This window comes from Hordeum vulgare, chromosome 3H (genome assembly GCF_904849725.1).
Source record: "Hordeum vulgare subsp. vulgare chromosome 3H, MorexV3_pseudomolecules_assembly, whole genome shotgun sequence".
Classification (NCBI taxonomy): Eukaryota; Viridiplantae; Streptophyta; class Magnoliopsida; order Poales; family Poaceae; genus Hordeum; species Hordeum vulgare.
Window position 1 is genome coordinate 585,662,548 of NC_058520.1, and position 18,515 is coordinate 585,681,062.

Here is an 18,515-nt window from a genome sequence, read left to right on the forward strand (position 1 = left end):
GTCAAGTAATATACTTGCCCCATCCTTATGCCATTGGAAATATCCATACACACAGCTACTTACATATATAAGCTCATATTCTGTGTTGCTTTGGATACTTGCTACTTACAAGATGTCAAACTCATAAGTGTTTTATGTGTATGATTGTGCCAAACAAGAAGCTACAAACGTTGATGTGACAGCCCGAGACCGACGCCCAGAAGATTCCCCCTTTTATTTCCGTTTCCGTCGTGTGATTAGTTTTATTTGTCGCATCATCATCGCATCATGCGCATCATCAACATTGCATCGGCGTCTCCGTTGCCGCCCGTTTTCAAAACTTGCGTCTGTTGTTAGTTGCCGGTTCTCGTCGTTGTTTGTTCCGAGTTCGACCGCACACGCAGGCGTCCGCGGCACCGTCAAACCCTGTTTTAAAAGTGTGCGTAAACATTTCTCTGATCGGGTTGAGATTTGACGTGCGGTCTTATTTTAATATAGCTAGGCCGCCTGCCAAGTTTCATCGCAATCGTAGTTCGTCTGGTACCCGAACGGTCGACTGTAGCGGCACTGTCTTCGGTTATTCGTCGAACGTCTGTCGGTGTTTTTAAATTCGTGCCGCGTCACCCGTTCTCCCTCTCGTCTCCGGATACCCCTCTACACGGCCGCGTACCCTTACCCGCGTTCGGAATCGTCCGAATCCGACCCCGCGGTTGGATCCGGATCGCGATTCCGGTTAACCGAGCCCCCTTTTCGTTATAAATACCCCCTCCTCCTCATGTTTTGGACAGCCCCTCTTCCCTGCCTCGTTTTCCGCGCCCCACCTACCAAACCCTAACCCTAGCCGCCCCACAACCTCTCTCTTTCCCGCAGCCGCCGCCGGCCCGCGAGGCCCGCAGCAGGCCCATCCGGCCGCCGCCCCGGGCTGCAGCCGCCGCCGTGCCCCGCAACTCGAGCCTCCTCCTCCTGAGCTCCTCCATGGCGCCGCGCTGCCCGAGCCGCCGTCGCGCGCTCCCTTCCTCGTCGGAGCTCGCCCCGTTGCCGGTGCCCCGCCGCCACACCTCGCTGGAGTAGCCGCCGCCGCCGCCAGGTCCCGCGACCGCCGCGCTCGCCACCCCATCTCCCCGCGTTCCGTCGCCATGGATGCCTGGCTCCGATGCGCCGCCGGCGTGGCCGCAGCCGCCGGGATCTGGTGGATCCTGACAGATCAGGCATCTGCGCGCCCCTCGCCTCCCTGGAGATCGCCGGCCTCGCCGTCAGCTCGAGTGCCGCCGCCTCTGTCGTGCTCGAGCGCGAGGAGGTCGACGGGAGCGGCAGCCGCCTCGACCCAGCCTCCCGTGGGCCAGCCGCCTCGGCCCAGCTTGGGCCGGCCCAGATCCAAGGCCAGCCGAGCCGGCCCAACGCCTGCGCAGCCTGTTCGTCAACCGCGCTGTTGACCCCGCGCGTGGGCCCTGCGCCGGCCTAGCCTCCCCAGCAGCTCGAGGCCGGCCCAGTTCGCCTCTCCAGGCCGGTCCAATTCGGCCTGAGGTGAGCCCTCTCACCAGCGCCTTGTGCGTGATTTAACTATTTTGCGCCTGTTCGGCCCATTAGGCATTTTAGGTTGTTTTCGGAATTGTTTATACTCCGGAAAATAGGTATATCTTAGAACGTCCGTAGTTTCTAAAGCGTAGATCGGAACGACGCGTGTTATATATCGTTTTGGGGTAGCTTCGCGAGTAGAATACGTTTATCCAACATGCATATTTGTTTAACGCTGTTTAGAGTGCCTAATGCCTCGTTTTACGTGCTGTTTAACTAGGATCCATTCCGTAGTTAATTTTCGTGCGTATCCGGATAGCCCGTATGCCATAGATTTAATGTCCATGTTTTAGGGACCATATTTCTGCGTATTTTAGAGCGGTCACTCGTATTTTTCCGTGTAGGGTTTTGCCGGTAGTTTATTTTTCCGTTTAGAGGTATTTTCTCGCATTATTGTGTGGCGTTATTTTGTGTTGCAAACCCCACATATTCTATATGTTTCCGGGGTAGAAAAATCTCATGGATTTTTCTGTGCAATTAGTTTTAGCTTTTAAGGAAGTTAGTTCGCGAGATATTTTGACGTGAAGCCCTTTTGTTTAATCCGTAGGTTTTATTCCGGGCCTCGTTGGAGTTAGTTGTCAACTAGTGATTTGATCTTGGATGTTTTGTATAGCCTCTGGTATTTTTGGTTGCAATAGAAATGCATGTTTAGGTGTTGTTTGACTGCCCTCGAGTTGCTTGAATAGTGCTGTTTTAGAGGAGCTGAAATATTTCTAAGTCTGGAATCTGTTATTATTTTGTTGCTGTCTTGTCTTGCTTGCATCTTGTGATCTGTAGCTTTTTTGAGGTTGGTCCAATGGAGTTAGTTGTACCCCTTATGTTTCTCTAGCATGCTGTTAAGTTTCATGTCATTTGGACTCCTGTAGCTATGGGTTTTGCTGCTGTCAATATTGCTTCAGGCTGAAAAGTGCACTTTCAGGAGGTGTTATTTTCACTAAGTCTGAAATAGCGTGTGAGATGCCTTTTAGTGTCTTCTTTTCCTAGTGCTCCTTGCTGCCATACTAGTAGTTGTTAGCTGTGTGTAGTAGTGAGCCTTGCCCTCTTTCATGCTATGCCTTGCTTGAGTTTATCGGAGTTGTGTAGCCGGAGTTGTGAGGCGTAGAAGTTGCTATGTAGCTGTTTTGGGCAGTTTGTAGTTATTTCTTGTTTTGCTTGTAGTTGTTGAACCGTAGCTCCGTTCTGATCGTGTCCTACATGAAACTTGCTTAGAATCTCGTGTAGTTTCATTTTCTCTTGCTGTTTGTATGTGATGAAGTGCTCGTAGCTGCCGTTGCATACATTTTGCATTCATGCCATCATATCTTGCGGTGCTTGTATCTTTTGTTCCGTAGCTCCGTTGGAGATGTTCTTTATGTGTAGATTGCTTGCCATGACGTGTAGAATCACGCGAACCTATTTGTTTTGCTGTTTAACAACCAATTAAATGCATTAGATCAGATCTGGACAGAATTGTAAATTAACTTGTGAGGTCGTCTCAGAGGTGCTATATGTCATTTCCGACCTCATTTAAAATGCCTAGATAGGTAGTTTAATTTCCGCTTCACCTCTTGCATGTTAAACCACATTTAATATTGCCGTGTAGATAACCGGGAGTGAACTAAATAATTAACGTGGAGTTTCGTCAATATGCAACTCGTGCATATTGAACTTCACTTAATGTGTAGTTTTGATTGTGTGGAACTGTCATGCCGTGACTTGCATGTATTCAGTAGCTCATGCATCATTTGTGTTGTGCGTCGTGTGGTGAATATCGTGTGTTGATGCTTGTTTCCGTTTCCTCCGTGTCGTTAGAGTTCCGCAAGCGTGTCGGATGTGAGGACCCGTTCGACTACGTCGGTTCGTCTGCTTCACGAAGGCATTCTTCTTCCAAGCGGGATCTCAGGCAAGATGATCATTTCCCCAGATACCATTTCTATCATCGCCATGCTAGTTTTATCGCTTCTATCGTTTATGTCTTGTTGCCTACCACATGTTAAATATCAGCCTCTCAACAATGCCATGTTAACCCACAACATGTTCAACCTAGCAAACCACTGATTGGCTATGTTACTGCTTGCTTAACCCTGTTGATAGCGTTGCTAGTTGCAGGGCAGTTGCTTCCATGCAAAGCATGGGTTCCTTGTTATATCACCATATTTTATGCTATTTAATTTAATGCACCTATATACTTGGTAAAAGGTGGAAGGCTCGGCCTTTCTAGCCTGGTGTTTTGTTCCACCTTTGCCCCCTTAGTTACCGGCTACCGGTGTTATGTTCCATAAATGAGCGCTCCTAACACGATCGGGGTTGTTATGGGGACCCCCTTGATAATTCGTTTTAGATTAAAGCTGGTCTGGCAAGGCCCAACATTGGTACTACATTTGCCTAATCACCTAATAAAATTGCATAGGGACTTCCCGGGCCCCGAGGATAATTTAATCAACCCCCGGGCCAGTGCTCCTCATGAGTGTTGGTCCAAAACAGAGCAGCTTATTAACGCTACCCGGGGCAACTCGGCGTTTGGCGTGGTAACCATCGCTCATCCGTCGTGTCCTGAGTACGAGGTACGCGACTCCTATCGGGATCGTCGACACGTCGGGCGGCCTTGCTGGATTAGTTTTACCTTTGACGAGATATCTTGTGCATCGGGATTCCGGTGATGCTTTGGGTAATCTCAGAGTTGAGGTTTTCCACCAGGGAATCCGACGAGATCGCGAGCTTCGTGATTGAGGATTTCTATGCGGCTTGTGGTAATTTGTGATGGACTAGTTGGAGCACCCTTGCAGGGTTAAATCTTTCGGAAAGCCGTGCCCGCGGTTATGTGGCAACGTGGAAGCTTTGTTTAACACTGGTTCTAGATAACTTGAAGTTAACTTAATTAAAACATGCCAACTGTGTGCGTAACCGTGACTGTCTCGTTCGTGAGTTCCTTCTCCGATCGAGGACACGGTGGGGTCATGTCTGACGTAGGTAGGTGTTCAGGATCATTCTTTTGATCACCAGTAGTACACGTCCGTTATGCGTAGATCTTCCCCCTCTTGTTTCTTGTACTCGTAAGTTAGCCACCAAATACATGCTTAGACGCTGCTGCAACCTCACCACTTAACCATGCCTCACCCATTAAGCTTTGCTAGTCTTGATACCTTTGGAAATGAGATTGCTGAGTCCCCTGTGGCTCACAGATCACTACAACACCAGTTGCAGGTACAGGTAAAGGTCACATGACGCGAGCGCGTTGATTGTTCATTTGGAGTTACTTCTTCTTCTTCTTCTTCATCGATCTAGGATGGGTTCCAGGCCGGCAGCCTGGGATAGCAAGGATGGACGTCGTTCTTCTTTTGTCGTTTGTTTTCGTCCGTAGTCGGACCCTGCTCTTACTCTTGATATTGATGTAATGTACTGATGTGGCTCTGATGTAGCTTGTGGCGAGTGTAAGCCAACTCTTTATATACCTCTTCTTTTCAGTACATGTACTTGTAACGATATCCATTCTTACGATACGACGAGATGCGCTTCTATCCCTGACGAGGCCTCCGTGCCAAATTGAGGATAGGGTCGCATCTGGGCGTGACAAGTTGGTATCAGAGCCTGTACCGACCTAGGAGCCCCCTTGATTGATCGATCTTGGCCGAGTCGAGTCTAGTGAAAAATTATTTGAGTCTTAGTTATATATCGGAGAGTAGGATTCTTTTTTCTCCTCTTCTATGCTCTGGTGAGGAATCTTGATGTAATAATTATTCTACTCCTCTTCTCACTCAAAAAAAATTTAGGATCACGCGGATATTTTTGGAATCTATATGATGCCGATGTGACGGAGTTCTGTCTTGGTGCCTCCTGTCTGACTTGATTTTCTTCCGGGGAGTTGAGCTCCAGGGGATTCTTGAGCACATCGTTATCATTCAGATTTCTTAGTATCTCAGTACGAAGGATGTTCGTAATTGCTTCAATACTGGTAGTGGCGAGATAACCCCGATGTCTCCAGTACTGGTGCAGATTGTTCGGGGGTACTGCCATACTTTGTATCGTTGTGATCACGAGGGTCTGTTGTAGATGAAGGTCCGAGATTCTGGTCGTGTGTTGACGGATGTGATACAGGTGACGGGTTAGTATAGGAGTTGTGTGTTATTACTCCTTGTATCCGTGTACCAGATTGCATGACCAGATATTTCGGGAATTCATAGGTGGGAATTCAAGTAGTTGCTTATAGGACAATCTTCCAACAAATGCATGATGTTAGGTTGGGGTTCGACATCTAGTGGATTCGTTTGTTCACGGTCGACTTACAGCGGTACACGTTGTGTCTTAAAGAGTCCTTGTAGCTTGCTACGACTCGGGGACGCTTTGTATGTCAGGTGCACTGCCTTGCACTTGATGGCTTCTGTAAATCGTTCCCGTGCAATCCTGTCCACGAAAATATCGAACGGAAATCTTTCTCATGAGTTTGTTCTGGCTTGTTTCATAAGCCTCATCCTTTGTTTTGTTGGATATGGTGATTCAGTTGCTTCGATGTCAAGTGGTGTTTTCAGATCCTTCCTAATTTGTGTTCTCATATTTTTATGTGAGCGCTAATTCGTTTGTTCAATCAGTTGTCTTATCAATTCTTGTCAAGCGGAGTCATCGTATCAATTCTTTCCAACCGGTGTGATTCTCTAGTGAATTCCATCCTCCCCTATTTTGCAAGATCATTCCTCAGTTGTTTTCCGGAGTTCTCTCATCTGTCCCAAGTTGTCTTTGTTTTTCCCCGCCCTCCCGCCCTTTTCTTCAGTGATTGGATTTCATCCAACTGCATTTCATTTCGGTGATGCTTCCGCTATCTTTTCTTCCTTTCGTAACCGGTGATTCATTGTGAAGATTCTCAGGAGCTTCGTGTCATATTCGTTCATTCTTGTCATCCTTACTGGCGAATTTGATTCGGTCGTCTGTGTTCATCATATCCTTTTTCGTCCTTGTAATTCTTCCTATGTTGGAGATTCTTATCAACATATCCTGTTATTCATTCATCTTTTTCTATCCGGTGTGTTGAAGATATCTCGGAGTTTCTTGTTTTCAATTCTTTAATTATGTCGAGGTGCTCAACCTCATCTAGTCTTCATTTGTACCGGCGCTATATCAATCTTTCTAGTAATCTTTTCAACGGTGATTTCTTTGAGTGGGCCCATAACCCACAGGTTCTTTCCCAGGATCTTACCTGACTCTTTTAATCATCCAGAGATCTTTAATTCATTTCAATTATGACATAAGTATGAATTTCATCAGTCATATCCCTTTTTCAAGATCTATTTGAATTAATTCTCTTATTTGGCTCAACCTTTCATTCTTCATTAGTCCGGAGTGTCTCAGCTATTCTTGGTGTTGTTTCTCGTCGTCATTCTCACCTTGCAAATTCGAAGGAGAGTTTCTCGTAAATCTTGGTTCATTCTCTTATATATTCATCATTTCAGCTTGGTGCTATCATCTTCAAGTGTTCCAATCATGAGTATCGCTTTCTTGCTATCCGGTGCATTTCTGAATTGTTTCATTCTCGATTCTCCGAAGGCCATCATTTCAGAAGACTTCTTCGTTCTCAGCTCGCAGCTTTCGTTCTCTAATTCTTCTCCAATGTTGTCTCTTCGTTCGTCTCTCGGTTATTCCGACGCTTTGTTCAAGTTTTCTCTCAGGTGGTTCATGATCCCTTCATTCTCTTGCATCTCCTTTAATTCTTGGTTGCCTCATTTATTTTTCCGGTGCCTCTTTCAAGATTTCTTCTAGTTTGTGCTTATATCTCTCCTCAATCATTTCAAGAAGAATAAGTGGTATGCTAGATCCATTGCTTGTCATCAATTTAACTTGATGAAGGATAAGCATAACTTAATTCTTATTCTTGTTCTTCCTTCTTCCAAGAGATTTCAATTCTTCTTCCGGAGTGGCTCACGATATCAATTCCTTTTCTCTAGTGTTCTTATCTTTCTTTTCCGGAGTTCCAAGTTTTCTCAAGTATCTCTTGTGAGCTTCATCTAAATCTTGGCAAGGTCATAATATTATTCTTTTCTACCTTGTTATTTTAGCATCATTCTTTCGTATATGGAGGTCCTTCATGGTGGTTCATCAAGGTTTCAATTCATTCTCAAAGTGTTCTTCAAGATTTTTGTTGCAGAACCTCAAGTATCCGTTCTCTTGCGTTTCTAAGTGCATTTGTTCTTCCTTTATCCTTTGAGGTGGTATTATAGCCTTCTTGTTAGTGTAGGAGATTTGAAGAGTTTTCCTCTCAAGAATGAGATAATTAAATCCACCAATTCTATGATCATGAGATATTTCAACCCATGATTTCTTCATTGAGCTATCTTGGTTGGATTTCACCAAAGCTCTTCCTATGGATTGTTGCTATCATGGTGCTTGTCATTAATCCCAGCTCTCAACATATCCTCTCGGTGTAAGAAGTTTTCATATCTTTGCCCTCATCTATCCTTGGTTCTTGTAGTGGTTGGTTGTCACCTCATATTTGTTGAGATGATTTTCATAAGTCCACTACTATCTTGTTCTTTTCGTTGTTGGTTTTCCAACTACTCCGTCTATTCTTCTATCCGGAGGCTCTTCAATTCTATTGTGATGGTAGTTGTCACTCTTTTGTCTACATTCTCTTCTTCCGTATGAGCTAGTTCCTATTCTATTGTTCCAGAGGCATTGTGATGTTGCTCTTTTGGGTCTATTTTGTTGTTCTATCAAGATCAAGGTGTTCCCTTGCTCTATTTAGTTGTTTGTTATGAATATTGTCTAATTCTTCCTTCTTATCGAATTTTTTGTCCCATTTTCCTACCGAAGTGCTGCCGAAATTTTCCGTGAATTCTTGCTTCTTTCTCATATCAGTCCTCGTCTCTTTGCAACCTTCAAGGATCATTGGTTTCACTCGTTTGTCAAAGAAGCGACTAAGTTGTTACCTCTTGCTCTTTCTCATCCTCTCCCCCTTTCATTCTTGGATCTCGGGGCGAGGTCCTCTTGTAGTGTAGGAGAGTTGTGACAGCCCGAGACCGACGCCCAGAAGATTCCCCCTTTTATTTCCGTTTCCGTCGTGTGATTAGTTTTATTTGTCGCATCATCATCGCATCATGCGCATCATCAACATTGCATCGGCGTCTCCGTTGCCGCCCGTTTTCAAAACTTGCGTCTCTTGTTAGTTGCCGGTTCTCGTCGTTGTTCGTTCCGAGTTCGACAGCACACGCAGGCGTCCGCGGCACCGTCAAACCCTGTTTTAAAAGTGTGCGTAAACCTTTCTCTGATCGGATTGAGATTTGACGTGCGGTCTTATTTTAATATAGCTAGGCCGCCTGCCAAGTTTCGTCGCAATCGTAGTTCGTCTGGTACCCGAACGGTCGACCGTAGCGGCACCGTCTTCGGTTATTCGTCGGACGTCTGTCGGTGTTTTTAAATTCGTGTCGCGTCACCCGTTCTCCCTCTCGTCTCCGGATACCCCTCTACACGGCCACGTACCCTTACCCGCGTTCGGAATCGTCCGAATCCGACCCCGCGGTTGGATCCGGATCGCGATTCCGGTTAACCGAGCCCCCTTTTCGTTATAAATACCCCCTCCTCCTCATGTTTTGGACAGCCCCTCTTCCCTGCCTCGTTTTCCGCGCCCCACCTACCAAACCCTAACCCTAGCCGCCCCACAACCTCTCTCTTTCCCGCAGCCGCCGCCGGCCCGCGAGGCCCGCAGCAGGCCCGCACCGGGCCCATCCGGCCGCCGCCCCGGGCTGCAGCCGCCGCCGTGCCCCGCAACTCGAGCCTCCTCCTCCCGAGCTCCTCCATGGCGCCGCGCTGCCCGAGCCGCCGTCGCGCGCTCCCTTCCTCGTCGGAGCTCGCCCCGTTGCCAGTGCCCCGCCGCCACACCTCGCTGGAGGAGCCACCGCCGCCAGGTCCCGCGACCGCCGCGCTCGCCGCCCCATCTCCCCGCGTTCCGTCGCCATGGATGCCTGGCTCCGATGCGCCGCCGGCGTGGCCGCAGCCGTCGGGATCTGGTGGATCCTGACAGATCAGGCATCTGCGCGCCCCTCGCCTCCCTGGAGATCGCCGGCCTCGCCGTCGGCTCGAGTGCCGCCGCCTCTGTCATGCTCGAGCGCGAGGAGGTCGACGGGAGCGGCAGCCGCCTCGACCCAGCCTCCCGTGGGCCAGCCGCCTCGGCCCAGCTTGGGCCGGCCCAGATCCAAGGCCAGCCGAGCCGGCCCATCGCCTGCGCAGCCTGTTCGTCAACCGCGTCGTTGACCCCGCGCGTGGGCCCCGCGCCGGCCCAGCCTCCCCAGCAGCTCGAGGCCGGCACAGTTCGCCTCTTATTTTTCCGTGTAGGGTTTTGCCGGTAGTTTATTTTCCCGTTTAGAGGTATTTTCTCGCATTATTGTGTGGCATTATTTTGTGTTGCAAACCCCACATATTATATATGTTTCCGGGGTAGAAAAATCTCATGGATTTTTCTTTGCAATTAGTTTTAGCTTTTAAGGAAGTTAGTTCGCGAGATATTTTGACGTGAAGGCCTTTTGTTTAATCCGTAGGTTTTATTCCGGGCCTCGTTGGAGTTAGTTGTCAACTAGTGATTTGATCTTGGATGTTTTGTATAGCCTCTGGTATTTTTGGTTGCAATAGAAATGCATGTTTAGGTGTTGTTTGACTGCCCTCGAGTTGCTTGAATAGTGCTGTTTTAGAGGAGCTGAAATATTTCTAAGTCTGGAATCTGTTATTATTTTGTTGCTGTCTTGTCTTGCTTGCATCTTGTGATCTGTAGCTTTTTTGAGGTTGGTCCAATGGAGTTAGTTGTACCCCTTATGTTTCTCTAGCATGCTGTTAAGTTTCATGCCATTTGGACTCCTGTAGCTATGGGTTTTGCTGCTGTCAATATTGCTTCAGGCTGAAAAGTGCACTTTCAGGAGGTGTTATTTTCACTAAGTCTGAAATAGCGTGTGAGATGCCTTTTACTGTCTTCTTTTCCTAGTGCTCCTTGCTGCCATACTAGTAGTTGTTAGCTGTGTGTAGTAGTGAGCCTTGCCCTCTTTCATGCTATGCCTTGCTTGAGTTTATCGGAGTTGTGTAGCCGGAGTTGTGAGGCGTAGAAGTTGCTATGTAGCTGTTTTGGGCAGTTTGTAGTTATTTCTTGTTTTGCTTGTAGTTGGTTAACCGTAGCTCCGTTCTGATCGTGTCCTACATGAAACTTGCTTAGAATCTCGTGTAGTTTCATTTTCTCTTGCTGTTTGTATGTGATGAAGTGCTCGTAGCTGCCGTTGCATACATTTTGCATTCATGCCATCATATCTAGCGGTGCTTGTATCTTTTGTTCCGTAGCTCCGTTGGAGATGTTCTTTATGTGTAGATTGCTTGCCATGACGCGTAGAATCACGCGAACCTATTTGTTTTGCTGTTTAACAACCAATTAAATGCATTAGATCAGATCTGGACAGAATTGTAAATTAACTTGTGAGGTCGTCTCAGAGGTGCTATATGTCATTTCCGACCTCATTTAAAATGCCTAGATAGGTAGTTTAATTTCCGCTTCACCTCTTGCATGTTAAACCACATTTAATATTGCCGTGTAGATAACCGGGAGTGAACTAAATAATTAACGTGGAGTTTCGTCAATATGCAACTCGTGCATATTGAACTTCACTTAATGTGTAGTTTTGATTGTGTGGAACTGTCATGCCGTGACTTGCATGTATTCAGTAGCTCATGCATCATTTGTGTTGTGCGTCGTGTGGTGAATATCGTGTGTTGATGCTTGTTTCCGTTTCCTCCGTGTCGTTAGAGTTCCGCAAGCGTGTCGGATGTGAGGACCCGTTCGACTACGTCGGTTCGTCTGCTTCACGGAGGCATTCTTCTTCCAAGCGGGATCTCAGGCAAGATGATCATTTCCCCAGATACCATTTCTATCATCGCCATGCTAGTTTTATCGCTTCTATCGTTTATGTCTTGTTGCCTACCACATGTTAAATATCAGCCTCTCAACAATGCCATGTTAACCCACAACATGTTCAACCTAGCAAACCACTGATTGGCTATGTTACTGCTTGCTTAACCCTGTTGATAGCGTTGCTAGTTGCAGGGCAGTTGCTTCCATGCAAAGCATGGGTTCCTTGTTATATCACCATATTTTATGCTATTTAATTTAATGCACCTATATACTTGGTAAAAGGTGGAAGGCTCGGCCTTTCTAGCCTGGTGTTTTGTTCCACCTTTGCCCCCTTAGTTACCGGCTACCGGTGTTATGTTCCATAAATGAGCGCTCCTAACACGATCGGGGTTGTTATGGGGACCCCCTTGATAATTCGTTTTAGATTAAAGCTGGTCTGGCAAGGCCCAACATTGGTACCACATTTGCCTAATCACCTAATAAAATTGCATAGGGACTTCCCGGGCCCCGAGGATAATTTAATCAACCCCCGGGCCAGTGCTCCTCATGAGTGTTGGTCCAAAACAGAGCAGCTTATTAACGCTACCCGGGGCAACTCGGCGTTTGGCGTGGTAACCATCGCTCATCCGTCGTGTCCTGAGTACGAGGTACGCGACTCCTATCGGGATCGTCGACACGTCGGGCGGCCTTGCTGGATTAGTTTTACCTTTGACGAGATATCTTGTGCATCGGGATTCCGGTGATGCTTTGGGTAATCTCAGAGTTGAGGTTTTCCACCAGGGAATCCGACGAGATCGCGAGCTTCGTGATTGAGGATTTCTATGCGGCTTGTGGTAATTTATGATGGACTAGTTGGAGCATCCCTGCAGGGTTAAATCTTTCGGAAAGTCGTGCCCGCGGTTATGTGGCAACGTGGAAGCTTTGTTTAACACTGGTTCTAGATAACTTGAAGTTAACTTAATTAAAACATGCCAACTGTGTGCGTAACCGTGACTGTCTCGTTCGTGAGTTCCTTCTCCGATCGAGGACACGGTGGGGTCATGTCTGACGTAGGTAGGTGTTCAGGATCATTCTTTTGATCACCAGTAGTACACGTCCATTATGCGTAGATCTTCCCCCTCTTGTTTCTTGTACTCGTAAGTTAGCCACCAAATACATGCTTAGACGCTGCTGCAACCTCACCACTTAACCATGCCTCACCCATTAAGCTTTGCTAGTCTTGATACCTTTGGAAATGAGATTGTTGAGTCCCCTGTGGCTCACAGATCACTACAACACCAGTTGCAGGTACAGGTAAAGGTCACATGACGCGAGCGCGTTGATTGTTCATTTGGAGTTACTTCTTCTTCTTCTTCTTCATCGATCTAGGATGGGTTCCAGGCCGGCAGCCTAGGATAGCAAGGATGGACGTCGTTCTTCTTTTGTCGTTTGTTTTCGTCTGTAGTCGGACCCTGCTCTTACTCTTGATATTGATGTAATGTACTGATGTGGCTCTGATGTAGCTTGTGGCGAGTGTAAGCCAACTCTTTATATACCTCTTCTTTTCAGTACATGTACTTGTAACGATATCCATTCTTGCGACACGACGAGATGCGCTTCTATCCCTGACGAGGCCTCCGTGCCAAATTGAGGATAGGGTCGCATCTGGGCGTGACAGTTGACCTGCGAAATCATGGCAAATGTTAGTTGAGAGCCTTGCACTTTCCATGTTCTTTTGGTCTACATTATTTTCTATATTTCGAAAGTGGCTACTCGAGATTTCTACATCCTAACTGAAAACAGTTAACCAATGTATCCAGATGCATGGTTGGGAGAATTGCCTTCAAGTTATGATAACATGCCTTCATTGACATATGCACGACAAGATAAATTTCTCATAATATTAGAAAGGACAGTCTCGAAAAATTTAAGCATGTTATACTTCTTAATATAGTAATGAGTACGAATAAACACAGTTTATTGAGCTCAGTTTTGGTTTGTGCGTGCAATAGATGCTGCAGGAATCATATTTATACTAAAAACTTGATTAGATGCTACTTGTCGGGCATCCACTGCAAACTATGTTATGTTAGACATGTCTTGATATAATTTGTCATTGTTGATGTGAAACATGCACTATTACTTATGAACCTTAATAATAATCGCGGGAGATGTATATGTTTAATTCATGGTGGATATAGGGAATTGGCAATCAGGAGCTTAATAGCGATCACAAGGATCTCTTAGAATGCACAATGTTGTAATCCAAAATTACAGAGAACAAAATTTGGAGTTTTCTCTTTCTATATATCCATCTTTGGATGTATTGTTTCTATAAATGTTCTCATTTCTCTAATTTGCTTACTCTCACAATATATTGTTGGAGCGTCTATCTATAGATAGGAATATAATCTGAAGATGTGTTCTCTCCTTTTGCCTTCCAATTTTTCTATGTCTTTTTTTCACTAACTCCAAATGTTTGTACTTGTCACCTACCAGGATGGTTCTCTCCGTGAAGGTGAAGGTGTAGGTGATGCTTCTTGGTCTTTATTTGCTATAGTTTATTGTCTTAAGATCGCCCCCAACCACCTAACCAAGAAACAAAGCTCAGTCCATAGTTACTTACCCACTCAGAAGTTGGAGTGGAAGATGTTTCTGTCAATGCAAAGCTCATGTAGGCCATTTTTTGTTACCATTTGTTCTGCTTAAGATGGGTTTTCCTCCATGCCCAACGGAAAACTAGGCTCAGGCAATTTTGGCCACTATGCACAACCACACATCCACATCGTATCCTGGCACGCGTGGCAAGGAAGCTGAGGAAGAGACACATTGTGTAATTCGAAGACTTCGGTACCAAATGTTGCCTTTTCAATAATGTTTTTGTTCATTGAAAAATCTTGCTGACATCAAAATATTTCTATTTGAAATCCTGTTCCTTATCAAACTGAAATATATTGCCATTGCAGTTCAAAAAATGTGATGAACCTTGAATTATTATAAGAACATTTGTAGTGAGCCGTATGATTACATTCTCCTTGTATTGATTATTCAAAATATATTTGCATGGTTCTAATTGTCCGATAATGGTACTCCCTCCCACCCGAATTAATTGACACAACCTCGAGGGAGTAGCAATAATGCACCTTGGTTCATTCGAACAATTTAATTGAAAAAAAATAGCGAATGTATTTCACTTTTTTGTTTTGTCTTTTATGTTTTTTCTTGTAGTAAATAGATGCTTAATTAGCTTCTGTCTATTCAGTTGCTCTTGGTAAGAACATTGGTCCCTTCTAAAGTGATGTACAAAGTCAAGATGTACAAAGTCATGATATTTTGAGTCCGATGCATAAGCTGGGCTGCAAGGCGTTTTTTAATAGTAAGAGAGTCGAGATTAAATATAATCTCCAAGATTCGGAATATGATTTTTTTTTATAATATAGGAAGTGCAGAAAGTGTCATTTCGGATCAAACTCCACTTGCTGTATGACTTCTTCTTTGTTGGGAAGATTGCTGCTCATACCGTGACATCCATCTACTACTGCAATTTAGTTAAAATATATGAAACTAGAAACTTGAACAACTACACATTTATTTCTTGCTTGCTTAGACTGCAAATGTTAGATAAGTCTGAACATTTTGGATGACTGAATTTATTCACAATAAGGAGCATCCAGGATGACAGAATTTGTTTACAGTAAGGAACATCCATATACTCCTTACATGATCTTTTCAACTACTCATACATGATCATTTTAACTACTCATACATGACCCTATAGCAATTAGAATAAGTACTAAATGCAAACTGGACATGACCATTTTAATTACTCATACATGTTCAGTGGAAGCAAAGTGGTCCTTTATTCTACTTATGCTCGGTTCACTGTAACTTCCATTTTTGTCTCTGAAAGTGTGAGTATTGATTTCAAAGAAACAAGTGCTTAGAGCATCTATGTATGTATGGAGTATTTATACAGTGTGGAGTGGTGTTGTTAGTCCTGCCGGCCGCCCCGTCGCTCCTTCTCTGCTCGTGCCACCGTACTCGTGCCGCATCATCGCTTTCACACTCATTCCATCCCGCATGCGCGCGCCGATATCTGTCCCCGTGATGCAGCAGCGGCTGCCTCGGCAGCGGCGCTCCCAGGCTATTCGGCAAAATTCTGAGCCGGATGCTTGTTCCTGGACAACGACGGTGGTCGTACATCAGGCTTGGGCTGCGTTCCGTGAGGAGCAAGCGGCGGTTCGTGACCTGTGCCAACCCTTCGACATGGCATGTACGGAGTAGATGCTTCTAATCGTCCATGCCACTCGTGTTATGCATACTGCGAAGAAGTTAATCGTATTAGATTGATTTGGCACGTTGGAGAAATTCACCTTTGTAAGTTTTCCACTGAAATTATTGCTCTTGAGGTCATTTTTTATCAGATTTGTACAGTTCCTCACAACAGATGGTAGCTCCCCTGACATTTTTCCATATGAAAATATCAAGCTTCATTTCATCCTAAAGTTGATGTACACCACAAAGAAAATACAAAGAGGTTCTGTCCATTTCTCGGTGTTTCCCTTTACCTTAATAATGGCTCTGTGTTTATTTTTAGTTTTCATTAAAAAAAAGCAAAGTTTTTTCTTCTTCTGACACATCCCTTTGAGAACTCTTGTCCCTTTTGTACAGTGTCCAAGAATTGGACTTGCTATCCAGGGTACATGCAAAAGGATGCTTGGCCTTTACACCATTCCGAGAAAAGAAGATGGTCTCCAGGTATTCCTGAATCTCAGCCGTCTAACTGTCTTGATCTGTGATCTAAACTCCTTGATCCCATCATAGAAACAGGCCCACATTTGCTGAAGCTCAATTAGGGTCTGGTCATCTGCACTTGCACCTTGACGTCTATTAATAATCATGATCCTATATCATGGCATGGAAATGCCCAGCTTTATTATGCATGTACCAAATTTTGTTACTCCTTAGGACCACCTGATCACACATCTCTACTATTAGATTGATTTGGCAGGTTGTAGAAATTCACCTTTGTAACTTCTCCACCGAAATTATTGCTCTTGAGGTCAATTTTTATCAGATTTGTACAGTTGCTCACAGCAGATGGTAGCTCCCCTGACATGTTGTTCAAACGGAGCTCCTCCAATTTCTTGGGTTGTCCTATAAAAACTGGAATCCTGTCGCTGAAGTTGTTCCGTCCAAGATCAAGGGTTACAAGATTTTTGAGGTTGGTTATGTTTGTACCATCTATAGCTCCATGTAAATCATTGTTAGGCAATGGCAGGTACTCCAATGATTTTGCATTGAAGAGTTCATTTGGGACTACTCCAGTGAGGTGGTTGTATCCAGCCCCGAGCTCTCTTAGCCTGGAGCAATTACCAAGACTTGGGGGATGCTGCCACTGAATTCGTTGAAACATAGTTCAAACACAGTGAGGGGTGGTGAGGTACTACATAGTTGAGTTTGTATCTGCCCAGCAAAGCTGTTATTGCTGGCATCGAGTGTGACCAGATTCTCCATTGTGATGGATGGAAAGTGTCTTGTAAATAAGTTGTTAAGATGTTCAGTACCTGGAGAGGCCGGGGCAAGGCCGAAGAGGGCAACTCGTGGAGTGTTCCATTGAGCTGGTTAAAGCTGACATCAAGGATTGTGATGCTGCTGGACGGCACCAATTCCGACGGCAGACCGCTGGAGAGCGAGTTGTGAGAGAGATCAAGGTGCTGCAGTGCGTCGAGGATCCCAAGGGGCCGTGAGATGTTCCCCTCGAGGCCCTTAAAAGGCAGCAAGACATGTGTGACCGTCCTATCTTGCCCGCAGGTGATCCCTTCCCACTTGCAGCAATCCGTGCCGTTCTCCCATGAAGCAGCGAGTCCACCGTTTTGCGAGAGCCGGGTGAGAAACTGGAGAAGGGAGCCCCTCTCCTGCTCCGTGCAGGAGCTGGTGAGAGAGTCCAAGGAGATGAGCAGCACAAGAGCAAGGACAAATGAAGGCATGTGCAATTTCTTGGTGTGTGTCTTGCTTGAAATTTGTAGCGTCTGCATGGTTTTGTGGTGAAACTAGCATGGAAACCAGAGCATCAATGGTTGTCTAATCATGCAAGAGCTTGAGGGGAAAGAAGAAGCCCTCATTTTGTTGTGCTTCTTGCAGTCGTTTCAGCACAGAGGAAAAATGGTTGGTTCAGACTCTCAACACTATACTGGGATACTGTGCAAAATCTTTATTTTGTAGCCGTCCACTATTTCGGACTTAATCTGTGTAGAATGTTTAACACGTGCCATCAATTATTTGTCTGATCAATCACTTCTTGATGCACCCTTTTGTGAACAAGAGACGCTACGCGCTCAAAAAGGAAAGAGTTGGTGGAGATTTGCAGAGATACAAAGCGTGGGATAGTTCATGGGGTGATACAATTTTTTATCATGTTTTAATTCTCTTAATCTGTTCATAGATGAATGTGTGTTGTTATTTTTACTAGAGTTTTAATCTGATCCATGGATAAATTAAGTGCAAACATGTAATCTATTTGTATTCTTTTCAACGGTAATTTGATATTTTGCTTTCCAAAATAACCACATTTTTTTTGGAAACGATAAAGTTCTTCATAAATCCCTTGAAACGTTCTCCAACAAGAGCAAACGAAGGGCATACCAGTTACTTTTTAATACGAGCCTCAAACTTATTGTATTCTGAAATCTGAATATGTTCCCATTTGTTTTTTTTTCATGCAAAGCAACCAGTGGAACTACCTGGCTGCAGCGACACGCCTCCGCTCCTTTCCTTTGGTACCACCACTCTCCTAGCGGCGACACCGATGATGCCATATTCATTGAAGAATTCTACGAATAGGAGGACAACAATGATGAGGACGTCGAGCTGGTGGAACTACCTGGCTGCAGCGACACGCCTCCGCTTTTTTGGTCAGTCGACTCAAAGGCTCGCGTAATGTCTTTAGCTTCTGTATATTAGTATGTAGCCTGTAGAACAAGGTATGCTTAATTTGTGAGAAATTTGAAGCTAAGTTAGGTTCATATGTTCTTCGAATAACTAAATATGCAGCTTTCCATCTCAGTTTCAGCAATTCAAGTTTTGGCTGACCTTTTTGCAAGAACAGCAGGCTGTTCGGATTTGGCCAGTAGCG

General features: G+C 45.3%; 1 pseudogene; it reads right to left on the bottom strand.

The window, feature by feature from the left end:
* Nucleotides 1-16,358: 16,358 nt before the first annotated feature.
* LOC123442111 lies at nucleotides 16,359-17,418 on the bottom strand (annotated as a pseudogene).
* Nucleotides 17,419-18,515: the final 1,097 nt, after the last annotated feature.